The following is a 15,090-nucleotide window of genomic DNA, read 5'->3' as shown; positions in this document are numbered from 1 at the left end:
AACTTTTTGCATTATTAAAAATCCAACTTTCTGCTGAGTTTGTCCTGGCTTTGCTGTCATGGAGAGAACCAGTTGCTGTGAGGACCTGGCTGGTTCCTCACGTGCACAATCATTCTAAAACTGGGCTTCCTGGTCATGGGCTTCCTTCCCATTTTTCTGGGACATTTAAAAGCTACCAGTGCTCAGGCTACACTTCAATTAATTGAATCAGAATTTCTAGTTATGGATAACAGGCATAAGAATTTTCTATAATGGCCCAGTTCCTCCTACCCTGTTTCCCCGAAAATAAGAATGGTGTCTTATTTTAAGGTGTGCTCCCAAAGATGCGCTAGGTCTTATTTTCAGGGGACGTCTTATCTTTCCTGTAAGTAGGTCTTATTTTAGGAGGATGTCTTATTTTCAGGGAAATGGAGTAGATGTCAAGGGTGAAAAGAAGTATTATCTTTCAACAACATAAGAAAATGAAGTTGTTAAGAGCATAAAATATGAAAGAAACTCAAAATTTTACCAACTTACCCAGTGGAGTGAGTTCCAGTGCTCTTTGCAGTAAGTGAGAGACTCTTTCCTAGTAACCAATAACAACAGTTGACCATTTTCCCATGTAGGTTGAGAAACCATAAAAATAACTGCATTTAGATGGCAGAAAACCACCAGAGAATTTACTGTAGGTTGAAGAGCCTTCCCCATATTGTATTGAGAAGTTGGAAAACTTACTCATCAAACCCTTCTGTGAATTTAATTATTATGTCTCAGGAATCATTCCCAGGGGGCATCATGGGATTGAGTCAAACATGACCCTATATTCAAGTAACTTCTAGTGTGAGCGTGTGTATTTACTCAACATATACAATTGAGGTCTGTTATATATAAAAAATTATTCTAAGGCTAGATACCTCAAACAACAAGGGATAAAACCCATGCTCTGTGGAGCTTGTTTTCCAGGGGTGGGGGAGGGGGGACAAGAAATAAGAATAAATAAGTTATAAATAGGAAATATTAGATGTGGCAAAACATGGAAGCAATAAAGGGTAATCAGGGGTCTGAGCAGGGAAAGAGTTGAGTAAAAAAATGTTAAATTGGATATTTAGGAAAGGCCTCACTGAGAACATGGGGGAGAAGTGATAAGCCAGGGGATTATTTGGAGAAGAGAGTTCCATGTTTGACTGTCCTAGAGTCCCAAGTGTGAACTACATGGGTGGTGAGATTGGGCCTGGGGTGGAGGATTAAGGACCTTGTGTCCTTGTGCTGAGTAGCGTGGCCTTCATCACAAAAGCAAAGAAGGAATTCAAAAGTCTTTAGGTGATCTGGAAACGATGCAGATGAAAGGTTAGAATGAGGAGCAATTAGAGAAGGTTCTTATCCCATTAGAAGGATCTTATTCTAGTAGAGAACATCAATAAATGTTTCCAGTTATGGTGAGAGAGCTATGGCAATAGTGTACACTGATTCTAACAGGGAGTGGGAGGAACAGGGAAATACTTCAGCTAAGCACAAACATCAAGAATGGCTTCATCAAGGAAGTAATCCTTAAACTGAATCTCCAGAAATTAGTAAATTGTTCTCAATCGCACCTGGTGAAGAGGAATTTCAGGCAAGGAGAGCCACAAAGGCACAGAGATCTGAAAGAACGTAGTAAATTGGGGGATAGGAAAGGCTGGTTTGAGCACAGGACTCAGCAGAGAAATGGAGCTGAAAGCAAAGCCAAGTGCAAACACTTTACCGAGCTTGAATTTGAGGATCGAATGAAAGATATTAAGTGTGATCATGATATGCTTAGATTTATATTTTATACAGCTGTTCTGTAGCATGCTCAGAGGGAATTGAGATTCAGGGAGACCAGAAGAAGGAAGACTCGGGAGGAGACTAGTGAAATCGCCCACACAGAATTAGAGAATTGCCTCAGACCAGAAGGGGCCGCAGTGCAAGCACACAATGAACTCAAGAGGTTTCTCAGAGACGAGAGCCGTTCCATTTCATGATGGACTGTGTGTACTTAGGGGTGGGGGTGGGGGCGTGTTTCAATACTATCAGAGTCCATGTTCATCCTCTCATAGGAAGAAGAGACAGGGGGCAGATGAGATGACAAGGGGTGGGGGGGAAGGAGCTGTTTGCTTCTGAACATACTAAATTCTAGTGGACCTCTTGGAGTTAAATGTCTCATAAGCAAGTTGAAATATGCATTAAGTTGGCATAAAAATGGACATTCAATAGATATATTTTCAATATTGAGATGCAGCATTTTAAGTGAAATGAAACTGGGTCAGCCTAAGTGGCCACACTTGCAATGCATGCTAATACTCCAGAGAGAAGTCTTGTGCTTGTGTCCCACACTATTCGTGTAGTAGATGGTGCATCTCGCCCCAGCGTCTGATGCTAAATTCTATACTGCGCAATATACTTCTGGCCCAGAACTAAAATCAGTGTAATGAGTGAGTAAGAAAATGGCCCTAAATCTCCTCCCCGACAGAATCCCCAGAGGGTGGCCACTTTTCTTTGGTACAATTTAAAAGGCATACTTTCACTTTGATAAATGTTTAACCACTATACTTGAATTAGAAAATCTTTAATGTGCATATAATTACCAAAAGCATAAGGCGTACGAGAGAGAGAGGTGGTGGAGAGACACACATTCTCAACGTGGGCCTGGGAAACAGGGTCATGATTTACCCCTTCTTTAGCTAATATTCTGCTGCGGTTCTAATGATACTGCATAGCTACTTCAGAGGGTGAATGGAAAATAGGTTTTCATGATGATAAAATATAATTCAGTTTATCCCATTTAAGAATTATTGTATGCTGGGGCGGCACCTGTGGCTCAGTGGGCAGGGCACCGGCCCCATATACTGAAGGTAGCAGGTTCAAACCCAGCCCCAGCCAAACTGCAAAAAAAAAAAAAAAGAATTATTGTATGCTTTCATAGTCCATACAAATTAAATAGCTTACTGTGTTTTAGAAGGTCATGTTAAAAGAAAGGCCATAAGAAATGGTGGCATTAGGTAAAAGTATTTTCTATTGAGAAGTTCCTTACTCTTTGAGCTAATAAGAAAAAAGATATTTATTTCTTGCGGGTCATAAAAACACTCGTAACACTCATGAATTTTGAATATCTTCTGTGATTGATGAGAATTAATAAAAAATCATGAATTCTTTATGAGGTCACATTATAAATTAACAGAATTTAAAATATGGTTTTCTTCACATTTGCACACTGATTAATTGCTTTGATAGCCATGTCTCATTATATAATGTAAATATGATTGTAACACAAATAATTACATGTCTAAGTTCCCTGTCTAGGGAAAGAAATTATTGTGTGTATTTGAGGATACTTAATTCTTATGTATACAATTTGTGCCTCTCACTTAGCTTGTTTATCTAGAAAGATGCCACATTCTAAATTATGGCTGAAATTATTAGTCTGTTTTCTATTCTTCCTATTACTAACAACTGTGGAGAAAGGCAGAGATAAAGCCCTCTATATTAGTAGCACTAACATTCACTAATACAACATTTAAGATAGGCCATTTATTTCATTAATCCTGAGAATCCCACAGAGTGGTAATATTATTGAACTCTATTTGGGCAGCAAGAAAAATAACACTTAGGAATAAATAAATAAATAAATGCTTTGCCCCAACTTTACACACTTAACAATTGGCACAGTTATCTTAGCCTCAACCATCGTTAATTCAGAGTCTAAATCTTAATATCTGCTCTCTACTTCAACATGTGCTGAGGAAACAGAATACCGGCGCGGGATGCCTGTTTCTGAAGTGTTGTCAGGGCAAGGCGCTCTTCCATCATCCCACATGCGTGGTCTTTTCAGCGAGCCACGCACAGTCTCAGCCACCAGCCATCCCAAGGGTCAGACTTGGAGGCAGGGTCTGCTACTTTGGAGCAGAATTATTTGTTACTTAAACGAAAGAACAAGAGCTACGAAGTCAGGGCTTCCAAGTTCTATATTCCTGATTCTGCCAAGTGGCCTCTGTTAATGTTTATGGAGGTAAAACCAGATGACCCCTGTGGCCCTCTCTCCCTGAGCTGCGACAGGAGGAGAGGACAGACGGGCTCTGACTTCTCCTTCCAGGCCTTGGTGCCTTTCCTGGTACAGACCCAGTATGTCACACCTGGACTCGACCTAAGTCCCAGGCTTCACCTGCTGGCCAGACGGACACCGGCTACCCGGAGAGTGGCCGGTGAAGTGCAGGACGACAGCGTGAGGTTCTTAGGCTTATGACAGGTACTAGCCACCAAAAGGTGGACCCTAGCCCCAGATCCAGATGGTGAGTAATTCCAAACAAATACTTACTTTATTCACAGCAGTCTCATAATATCACTTCAGCTGGCCACCAGGGACCAAGGATCACACCTGTTAACACAACCACCGACGGAGACGTCCCAACACAGTTGGTGAGACCCAGACGACGCGTCCCCCAGGCTGACGGCGTCCCCCAGGCTGACCGCGACCCCGCGCATGCGCAGTCGTAAGGAGACGCTGCCTGAGCCAAGAATCTACGCGGAAAGTCCAAGGCCCATCTCATTTCTCAACGTATGAGTCAGAACGGATCTGTCTGATTTCTGACTTGAACTAAATATCTTTAAAATGCCCATATGGCCACTTTATTAGAAAACAGAAAGAGGGAAGGAGGGAGGTAGGTGGGGCCTTGGTGTATGTCACACTTTATGGGGGCAAGACATGATTGCAAGAGGGACTTTACCTAACAATTGCAATCAGTGTAACCTGGCTTATTGTACCCTCAATGAATCCCCAACAATAAAAAAAAAAAAAAAGAAAAGAAAACAGGTACATTCCTCCATATACTGTCTCAGGAAAATTTTCTTACACAATAGACATATTATTCATGGAACATCATGGGGAGATATCCCTAATTACAAAATCTTTAATGTCAATTATTCAGTTCTCCTTACAGCTTTTATTTGAAACTTTACACAGCGACAGGGCTGCTTCATTCAGGGGAGCCTGCTGAGTCTACTCAGTAGGGAATTTTTTAGTATGAAGAACAAAAAATGGTCCTTTCCAGGGAAAGATAAGGATATTCAAGAACATAGCTAAATGTAATTTTTAAAAGGACTATGGCCTCTGAGTAATCTTAATAAATATTCAGTTAACATTTTGTTATGTTTTCTGAAATATAGTTCTAACAGAATATACGTACTCAAGTCTACTTGGCCAACCACCAAGATGACCCTTCCATGAGGATTTCCACTGCAGGAAAAAATCCATCCGTTAAGAGTTGTGTTCAAAGATTCTGGAAACAGTTGACAATTAAAAGACAAGCAATAGTTTCACATACCTCGAAGAAAACATAAATAAATGAATAAATAAATAGGGCGGCACCTGTGGCTCAAGGAGTAGGGCGCCAGCCCCCTATGCTGAGGGTGGTGGGTTCAAACCCAGCACCGGCCAAAAAACTGCAAAATAAATAAATAAATAAATCAGAAACACTACAGATACAGAGAAATAAAACATGAAAAACTGATCGAGCTTTAAGAATATACTTGAGAGGACTCCAGTCTCCTGGTAGCTTTGCTAGCCTCCCTGTTCCTCCATCTGTCGCAGTGAATCTTGTTGCCCCCTCTCCACAGTGTGGAAGTAGGTTGATTAATTTCTTCTCTTTTTTCTTCTTCCCACCTTCTCCCTTCTTTCTCTCATTCTTCTTTCCTCTCTCTCACTCCCACTCTGCCTTTCCCCGTCTCTCTAGGTGTATCTCCTTCTCCGTCCTGCCTTCCTCTAGTCCCTGAGCCAACTGACCCCTCTCTGGTGTCTGCAGCATATACCAAAGGGGCCCTCACTTTTGTGTCTGCAGCTTATACCAAAGGGCCTGGCATGGGGCAGGTATGCAATGAACACGGAATAAATTGTTCTGCTTTATAAAAGGCTACAGACGTTTATGACCCAGAAGCATTTTAATCATGCTAATTGACGTCAATTTAACGTGAGGGCACCAGAATCACTTACAGAACTTTTAAAAATACATGTTCAAGAGCCTTACTCCAGCACTACTGAATCAGAATCTTCAGGAAGCTTAAGAAATGGCATTTTGGCAAAGTTCTATAGTGATGTCAATTCTTTCCTAAACAATGGCTTTAAGTAGAACCTTTTTAGTGGCCTGTGCTATTAAGAAAATAGGAAGATACTTCTTTGGAAAGTTTCAGGTCCTTTTCTGTTTTAAGGGATACCTTAAACAAAGCAAGGGGACATGAGAAGAATCACAGTACAAATGCGTGGAAACATGGTGTATTTGTGACCAGGTCGGTTAATAAAGTAGCCTAAAAAGTTATTATGGAGATGGCAGCTCATGGAGAAAAGTTTGGTAGAGATCAATACTCTAAAATATATTTTCCTTCTTTTTTGTGCAAGTATTTAACAACAAACACACTTCTCACAATTCAGATGCTCGGCAAGATTTTCCAGTTGCATTTTTGTTTGATGTAGTCCTTATATGTTTGTTCTCGTTACTGTGCCAAGGAGAATTTTAAATGCCAGGACGGGTTGTGGTATTTGCATTTAGGCTTGGACTGTTAGAAGTCTGAGTCACCCTTTCCCTCTCCTCCTCTTTGGAAGATCTCTATATTTCTTCATCAAGATACCTTTGAGGTAACATGTTTATGTTCAGTTGTGTTAAATCATCTGTAGGAAAAAGGATGTGAAATTGGAAAGCTGTTGTGTGATCCTAGGCTCGTAAAGCTTCAAAGTTGTGTTCAAATTCTCCCTCGTCTCAGCCCCCTCTTCTCCAAGTAGGGTCCCCAAAGGAGATATAAATATAGGGAAAATGGTAAAGTAAATGCCACTTGCACTTGTGGAGAAGTGACCCAAACTCAAATGTAGCTATTATTTGAAACTGCATGATTGAGACCTAAGGAGCTTTCCTTCCCTCTTTTCTTAACACTAGAACTTACATCCAACCACTTTAACCCGTTTGAATGAGAGCACATGGGACCGGAAAATGAAGACATGAGCCTGACAAGCTCACCCGTGGTGAATGTCCGGGCTTTCCCGTGGGTGGGAGATGTTCCAGCTATGACAACAGTGTGAGCGAGAACGGGAAGAAGTGAACTGCTAACTGTCTAAGCTTCCTTAGAAGTAGATGAAGGCAGAGGATAAAGCCAAAGCAAAGTGAATAGTCCAGCTCCTTCCAGTTCAAGAGAGGATATTACCATGGAAAAGAGAAGGAGGCAGGGTGCTGTGTGGGAACTTCAGCAAGACTAGTAAGCTGCCCCCCAGGATGGCAAGAGGAGGCCTGAATGGTGAAACCCCTCTCTGGCGTGAGCAGAGAAGTCTCCATCTCCACTATCCTCTCTGGAGGCTGGAGGCACAATTCACTGGGCCCTTACTACATGGCAGGTGTTTCTCATAAGCTGCTTAAGTAGAAATGAATAAAAACCAACCAGATGACAATAGGCAAAGGCTGTTCATTCAGAGCTTTTTACAGCACGGGAGTCCACTGCTGTCTCTTGCATTCGGCAGACTCAAAGGCAAGCTGAGCAGTGGGGAAGCTTTGTAGAGAAAAAGAGTGTCCAAGTACGCCCTGATGGGAGGTTCTTAGCATGTGCAGGGAAGATGGAGGGGGGAAACCATGTGATAGGCTAGAAATAGACATTTGGCTCTCTCTGGTAGGGCCTGACAGGGGACGCCGTCTCATGTGACTCTAGTCCTGGCCATGCGGGATTGAGTCCTACTGAGATTATTATTAGAGATCTCAGCCTGCCTTCTAACAGGCCTGAGGGAGGGGGTGGTTTCTGGGCTGGTTATTCAAGATGACGACTGGCTTCCTGGGCAGGTTGCAACAGGTTGCTAAGCAAAATTCTCTTTTTATACATGGCTGGTCATTGTCCCTGTGTACATTGAGTCCCTCACGTAGAATCCTCCTGCTCAAAGAGTGGTCTGTGGACCAGCAGTGCTGGGGTCAACTGGGAATTGTCAAAAATTCAGAATATCGTGTTCCTACCCAGATCAATGTATTAGAATCTACCAGGTGATCCTTATGCAATTAAAGTTTGAGAAATACTGGGTCAAAATTCACCCTTGGTTTTACTGAAAGCATTTAATAGCCCAGGAAACAAAAACTTAAATGGCTAATGATTGGCACAGCCATGTGGATGAGCTAGGACGTAAACACAGATAACCTTCAACTTGTACATTCTGTGCTCAGCTGAACAAAATCACTAACTTTTCTCAAGAAGGGAAGGACTAATACAGGGGTAGGAACTTTCTCATGTTGGAAGGTCACATTAATTTGCTGTAATCAAATAAGGCCATATTCAAGAAACTTCAATTATATACACTTAAAAATGTACATTATTTTGTAAAAAACATAACTACTATGTACTTAATGATTTCAAAAAATGAAAACTATTTGTTAACTTTAATGTTAATTAAAATTTTAACGACTTTGCTTTGCCTGGTTTTTGCTGGAAAGCATTTGGATGTTTGGTGGCAGCCTGGAGTCTGCAGTTCCAGGTGACCCTCTAGATGGTGTCAGTTGGTTATGACCAGGACATCTTGACTGGGTTTTGGTAGGAGAATGTAGATTTGTGGCAAAAGTGGCTGAAAAGCAAGAAAGAATTTTATGGGGCACGTTGCTGAAGGACTAGGTATTACACTAAATTATTCCATATTTCAGTTAGATCTTTTTTAGCATCAAACAATGACTTTAAATGGCATCTATTAGTTAAAACCATCTGTAATTCTTTAGATGCCTTGGTGATGTCAACTAGGTGAGGCTGAAATGCTAATTTGAGTGTGATGTATGATTCTCAAAGTCAGTGGATCTTTCATTATTTTCTCCAACTTACAGGTCTTATGAGCCCTGCATGTTCTTCAAATGATTCATAAATATCTTCCTTCTCATCCATGACCTTTGCTAACTGGGAAAATATTCATCTGAAATTTCCTTTTGCAGAAGTGCTTTGAAAAAAGATAGTTTTTTTTCCCCAGAATGGCTATATTTTTTGCCATATATCATGTATAAACTTACTTTTACTTCACAAAGAAATATTAAGTCATTTTGACATGATATCACACAGAAAAGTTGCATTCCTGTAGATATCCTTTTTCAATAATTCAGATTGTTCACTCTGTTCTACATAAAATTTAAATATCTGTTCTTGCAGAGATAAAATTTTGGCTAACACCTGTCCCTATAATAGCCAATGTGCTTTAGAATAATACAGCAACTCCACACTGAATTGTAACAGTGTGTTACTAAATCGATATGCTCTGTTGCATTTGCAGGAATATATAATATAGTTAACGATACTTATAACTTTTTTCAAAGTGTCACTTAAAATAGTTGCTTTAGTACAGAAATTTTTCTGAGGCAAATACAATTTAAAGAAATAGAGCATCTGGATCTGTTAATACAGTTTTTAACTATGCAATAAACTCCCATGGTTTCCTGTCATGGAAGTTACACCATCTGTATATATAGTCCCTAAATTTACCAAATTCAGCCCAACTTCAAAACATTTATCTTGAAATTTGTTTAGATATGTATTCCCCATGTTTTGTTCTCAAGACTTCCCAAAGCAAGTAAACTCTACCTAGAAGTAAAATCTGTTATGTCCTGAATGAAGCATAAAACCTGGGTAGTGGGCTAGGAGTGATGGCTCATGCCTGTACCCCTAGCACTCTGGGAGGCCAAGGCAGGTGGATTGTCTGAGCTCACAGGGTTGAGACCAGCCTAAGCAAAAGCAAGACCCCATCTCTAAAAATAGCTGGGCATTGTGGCGGGTGCCTGTAGTCTCAGCCACTTGGGAGGCTGAGATAAGTGAATCACTTGAGCCCAAGTATTTGAGGTTGCTGTGAGCTATGATGCCACAGCAGTCTACCGAGGATGACAAAGTGAGACTCTGTCTGAAAAAAAAAAAAAAAACAAACTGTGTAGCATCAGTTTATTCATCCAAAACAACTAAATAATATATATTTTCCTTTTAAGAATTGCACAAAGTTGTTCTGTTGAGTGAAGGTTAATTCCTGCTGCGGATCAGTTATGGTTCTCCTTGAAAGAGGCCGTTGTTTGTATTTTGAAAGGCTGTCGGGATCTCAGCACCTTTGACAATGCATTCCTTCACAATTTCTACATCACTCTACAGCTTCGCTTTTCCCTGAGTATAGAAGCTACTTTATAAGTTGTTTCAGTGGCATTGTTTCTGTGTCTTATTGTTACTTGAAACAATTGTCTTTGCTTTTGGTTTTCATCTCTTAATTACTGAATATAACCTTTCACACCTTTCCTTCTAATTTAAAAATCTGTGGTCCTTACAAGTGTAATAATGCTGATGAACACTGAATTCCTTTAATACTGATATTTCAGGACCACAAAGCAAAATATCATCTTATATTTGCCAGAAACAAGATAATATTGCAATTCCCAATCCTCATTAAAAAAATTTGGTTTTCTTCCTTTAGAGTTCTCTTGGTTGTCTTTGACATGACGGATGTTAAAGCAGACAGAATTTAAAAAAAATTAATAAATAGCATGTAATCCCAGCACTCTGGGAGCCAAGGTGGGTGGACTGCTTAAGCTCAGGAGTTCAAGAGCAACATGAGCAGGAGAAAGACCTCTCTCATTTCTGGGAGAAATAGCTGGCATGGTGGTGGTGCCTTCAGTCAGGTAAGCAATTCAATTAATTAATTGATAATATTTTTTAGATAAAGGGTTATATATTTTAGAGGGAAAAAATGTGTGGCTAAAGAAGGACTTTTTCTCTAATTTTTGTTAGACATATTTGGAGAAAAATGAACTTTTGTAATCCATTCATATTTTTTTTCCAAAACATAGCCAAGGCACTACCCTTCACCCCAGGGTAATTCTCACAAGTCTGAAGGTAAAGAAAGCCTCGAGAAACAGGCACCTCATACAAGGAGTGATCACAAAATTCATCAGGTGATGGCTGATATCAATCTTTTTATTGCTCTCTTCTACAGAAATATAATCAAGGCTATTTTAATATATATATATTTGTATATATGTATATATATATTTGCAGGTTTTTGTTTTTTGGCCGGGGCTGGGTTTGAACCCACCACCTACAGTATATGGGGCCAGTGCCCTACTAGTTTGAGCAATAGGTGCCACCCCAATTTTAAATATTTTTAATTGTTCTTGAAATTGCAGTAAAGGAAAAGAAATCTGATTTTATATAAATAAATAAAGATCCACATGAAGACAGCTGAAACATTTATCTACTTAAGGAGCACAACACATTCCATTGGGTAAACATTCATAACAAAACTGAAATTTATCATACCTGATATACTAATTTTACATACTAACCCACCAGTAAGAGCAAAAACAAAAGGAATGTTCTAAGTACTTTCTCTTTCTCTCTCATACACAAACACACACGTTTTATCCTAAATACAGTTTTAAGTCCTTATTATTTTTCCAAGGGTGTGTAGTCTCAGACTTTACGTACAGGAAAAGACATTAGAAAAAAGGAAAACTATTTTACTTCCTCTGAGCCTGAGCCCTTCCCTGGGACATTGGATTCAGTCAGGTTCATGTTTTACTTTACAGAAGGCCCGACACTGTAAGGTCACGGAAACTCGGAAGATTAATTTTCACTCATCTAAATACCAGTCTACAGAGATAACAGATATCCCAGTGAACGGATAGAAACACTTCTATCAGTCATGTCTTTCAAAAGCCTTCTGGAATTGTTTCAGGAAATCCTGGGGCTGCATGGAACTTAGTTTGAAAGTTAGAAGTCAATGTGGCAGCAAAATGTGACTAAGGACAGTTCATGCTTTTCGGTCTTTTCATCAGATGTATCTTTAAAAGTTTAAAAAACCTCCAAAAGACAATATACCTATCTGTTTCAGAAGACTTAAATTATGTATATATGATGACATTATGACTGTAGGTAAGATATTTTTCCAAAGCACAGTAATGAGATTGCAATTCACAGCTCACAGGGAGCCACAGGGAAAGGCCTGGGATCCCAGAATTCCAAATGACACCAAGCGAAAGCTGTGCCCACACTTATCCCGGATTAGAAATGCTTTATCATTAGGGGAGAAAAGTAAATCTACATAGAGAACAAACATCATCCAACATTTAAAGTCCCCCAATGACCAAGCATTTTAATTACAAACTCGGTTTATATCCCTTACATTTATTAAAGACTCCAAGTTGCAATGTTATTTTTACTTTATGGATTTTCCTTTTGGTATCCAAAACCACAGAAGGCATCAGATTTCCACTTTGACTGCAAATTCGGTAGTGCTGAGGGATACTCAATAGGTGCTTGTGGTGGTTTCAGCGCAAGTTCACAGAAAGTAGAATGTTGGATGTGTCACAAAGACAACATCTTTAGGTACAATAGAAAATGCTTTACATATGGTGAGCGTTTTTCCCAGTAAGCGGTAGACATGCTAATGCTCAGGAACACAGGAAATCACTGGTTAGAGCGCCGCTTCATCTGTGACTTCAGAGGACTAATCCATCCAGCCCACATTTATAATAACGTTCTGTGCTCTAGGTAACAGCCACTTAGCTAATTGAGCTAAAGGTTTATGATAATTAGGTCTGATTTGGAAAATGCATGTTTTGCAGTGTGGTGTTTCTTTTTAACTCTCAAAAGAATGAGGCAATGAGAGCTTTCAGAAAAGGCTCTAAATCAGAATTTCCCACTGGAGTATCTGAAGCTTCCCCACATACACAGATGGTATTTCTCCACAGAATGAGCCAAACTCTGATGTCTACACCAGAGGGCAATGGCTTCCGGCGATACCCAGGTCTTTTCTTTTCAACCCATTTCTCAGTTAAGACTCCTGTTGAACTTAGAAGGGAAGGACCCTGGACAGAGTCAGAAATCTCCAGTTTTGCTACTAACAATGTATGTTTTGGGGACATGTTACTCACTTTACCTCCCAAGTTCAAAAACTGATGTTTGTGTTTATCTCTAAGTTATAATGTTTTGTGACTTTATTATTTCTCCAATGTGTCATTACCATAATAGTAATAACAACAGAAATAACATCAATAATATCAATAATAAGCTAGAACCACACAATAATGGAAGCCAGGTGATTTATTTTCAAATTACTTCTCTTTCAGTAGATTACAGAATGATCAGGAATGAGTTACTTCTTTGGCTCTTAGTTTCTCTCTTCTTTCTTTTCCTTTAGTTTTCCTTTATTTCTTTTGGCATAGCAGACAAGAACAATGCCTTTACAATCAAATTCTACTTAATTGTAAGATGCAAACTTGAAAGTATGCCTTCCCATGAAGGCACGAAATCAGATAGCATTCATGAATAAAAATGTATGAAGGCCGTTGTTAATGGTTTGACCTGGCTGGCCTTCATCTGTCTATTTTTTTAATTTAAGAATTTTTTACTTTGTCTTGCTCCATGTTTTCAAATTTACGTGTGTTATATTACCTGTCTTTTTTACTTTTACATTATCTACTGCGTACATGATATTTTTGTTACATGCATAGACTGTGTAATGATCCAGTCAGGGTATATAGACAACCCACCACCTTGTGCATTTATCATTTCAACATGTTGATTAAAAGCCCTTCTAGCTATTTTGAAATATATAAAAAAAAAAAAACAGTTGAAAAGCAAAATAGAGGAGCTTGCCTGCTTAAATTATTGGCCTTTCTCCAATTATAGTCTCCTGGAGTCCATCGGTGCTTTGAATAGCCCAGAAAATCAATTATCTTGTCTTGTGTTGATATCCAGAGAAAACGTGACCTGCTATTTCCATTTAATTTAAGAATATCTTGAGACTTTCAGGAATGTGCCTTTAAATATATCTTCCAACAAATACTTTTATAATCAGCCATAAGGAAAGGAACTGCATGATTTCAAATATTTATTTTATCAAGCTATTTGTTTTTGCTGAATAACTTTACAAGAAATAAATTATAGAATCAAACATAAATGGTACTAGTAGCATTGCCTTTGGGGTTTTATATGTTGAGATTTCATGGAAATGTTTATGTGACAAAAAGAGTCATATTAGGGTGGTGCCTTTGGCTCAAAGGAGGTGGTGGTTCAAACCAGCCCTGGTCAAAAAAAAAAAAGAGTCATATTATGTAAGCTTGAAAATCTCAAATAAACTGTTCTATAAATTCTCTTTTTCTTCTAATTTTAAATCACTTTAAACAATTGGCCAGAGAGGATATCTTGATGTTATCTTAAATCAAACATGGAGGAAGCACTTATATATTCTCTATCAAGTGTGGCTGCCTGATGAGTTCTATGGGAACTTTGAATATAGAGAAACATCATTCTAACCCTTGAAAAATCTTGATAAGAATCCAAAGTCTTTGTTGGTAAAAGAATACTTTTTAATCCATACTTTTTAATACTTTAAAATTCCAAACTAAGCTATTTTTTCTAGTGGAAACAGAGAAGACTTGACCGAAGGTCACTTTTCTAGGAAAGCAAAATGTCCATCATGGAATTCGCAGAACCAATTTTTTTCCAGTAGCAAAAGGTGGCAAATGCTTTTCTGACTGTTGTTTTACTAGGAAGGAATGGGATGATCTTAGCCTGCTCTGATTTGTTGAAAATTATCATTCTCTCTCTGTCTGAGGTTTTGTGCGTTTCTTACTTTTTCATTTGTATTAATGATTTTGGAACACCTTGATCTGCTTAGAGGCAAATTCTCATGAAAAGGGGCACAGGTTTTGAGATAAAATGAAAATGTGAGAGGCTGGATAAAGGAATTCTTTTTCTCTCTTTTTTAAAGAAATTGAGGAATTAAGCAAGAGAAATGTAAATGACAAGTTACCAAGTTAATATCTGATTCCTCATTGCATTTGTTCAAAACTAGGAATTTGTGGAATAAAATACCTGTTTGCCATAACTTTCTGAAACAATTAGTCTTCTTTTCATATTTTATCACTTCTAAAATTCTCTCTTGCTGAGCCATACAGGGTCTGTCCCTCTATGACTCCTGGAATGTTCTAGAATGTTGCCTTGTTTTCAAAGCTGAATGCAAGAACCTTCTCACCTACAGCAGCTCTTTTGATTCTCCCAGTCTTCTAATTTTCCCTCTTTTGAACACCAATCAATCCTCTAGCAGTGAGATTAATAGTTCCTTCATAC

This window comes from Nycticebus coucang, chromosome 9 (assembly GCF_027406575.1).
Source record: "Nycticebus coucang isolate mNycCou1 chromosome 9, mNycCou1.pri, whole genome shotgun sequence".
In the NCBI taxonomy this organism is placed as follows: Eukaryota; Metazoa; Chordata; class Mammalia; order Primates; family Lorisidae; genus Nycticebus; species Nycticebus coucang.
This window is presented reverse-complemented; position numbering follows the sequence as displayed.